The following is a 1,493-nucleotide window of genomic DNA, read 5'->3' as shown; positions in this document are numbered from 1 at the left end:
ATAACATTGAAGTGGTTAACATACAGAAAGCCAGGTACTGTTGAAGCTGTTCGGTGAGTCATGACAAGGATGCCGCCTTCTGGTTGCCAAACCAAGTGATGTTTTTCTGTTTTCCTTCAGATGATGTCAGTACGGAGCGAGATGAAGCCCAAACTGGCAGCCTTTAAAACAAACCATTCAGAAAACCTGCACTGTAATCCCGAACTGCTTATAATCACAAATGCTAATGCTTAACTATTTCTCAATACACAGTTTCATTAAAACCAGTCTTTGCCACGGGAAAGGATCTGAGCGCTTCTTTTGTGGAGACAAAGTTAACTCTGCAATAGTGCTCCTTGGTTGCGTTGGATATAGTTATATATAGATAGATATGTATTACTGGCATATACTTTTAAACACCTAAGCCTGGTAGCATGCAAATGAAATAACAGAGAGGCGAATGAGCTGCACAGCACTCGTGCTACAGCTGCACCGAGTGTGCACTGCTGATAAATGCCCATAATTTCTGGAAGAGAAGAACACTGCTGGCTGCCAAGTTTGGCTGCCCAAGTCCAGCACATGCCACTGCCATGGGGAGTGGAAGCCCCCAGAATGCTCCTTTCTTACAACTGTGCCCCTCATCGAGGGCAATCTGGTTTGCGCTTCTAGGACCAAGGGGCAACAAAGCACGAGGAGATGGGTGGTTTTGAGATGGGTGACCAATGTCAGCCAGTGTGGGAGGAAAGCAGACCTCCACGTGGAGGGGAATACAGATGTGCCCCCATTTTGGGAAGCATGGTCTGATGCGGGGCCCTCTGCTCAGGGCACCTCGTCTCACAGCAAACAGGTCAGCAGGGCCTTCGTGTGCTCCACGGCATGGAGGGAGACAATTCATAGAGCTCATGGGTGCTGCAGTTCCCTGAAAATGGGCCTCAAAATGTCCACAGGCATGCCGGGGGGAATTGTGGGGAGTAACATCATTCGGTTGCAAGCGCTGTGTTGGTTGAAGAAAAGCACCAGGAGTGTGTTCACAGTATTGGTACTTATTAGAAGTGAGCTCGCTGCTCCAAGACAAAGCAGTGCAGCAGGCCATGAAGCCCAAGGAGAGGCTTGGGGGAGGATCAGCACTGTGGTTTTTAAAAAGAAGTCAAAATAATCATTGCTTGTCTATAAAAAAGGCAGAGCATTTTATTAGAAAAAAGCTCAGCATTTTTTGTTTTTGTTGCTGTTGCCTCCCAAACTTGTTCGTTTCTGGTCCAGAAATTATGGTTCCCAGATCTAAAATACTCTTATTGTATTGCTTGTGTGAAAAGAGTAAACCCGCAGCCTCTATACTACATACAAATACAAAGCACAAGAATAAATACCACATTTCTTTTCCTAATTGTCAGCTTACAAAATTGGTCAATAGTTTGCAATTGTGACTCATGCAAATACCATGTTGGGTCAAATTTTGATATCACAAATACTGCATTAACTCAGTGCCTTGTTTTTTTTATATCCCCTTTCAGACA

The sequence above is a fragment of the Meleagris gallopavo genome, chromosome Z (genome assembly GCF_000146605.3).
Source record: "Meleagris gallopavo isolate NT-WF06-2002-E0010 breed Aviagen turkey brand Nicholas breeding stock chromosome Z, Turkey_5.1, whole genome shotgun sequence".
NCBI classification, from domain to species: domain Eukaryota; kingdom Metazoa; phylum Chordata; class Aves; order Galliformes; family Phasianidae; genus Meleagris; species Meleagris gallopavo.
Note: the sequence above shows the minus strand (reverse complement) of the source record.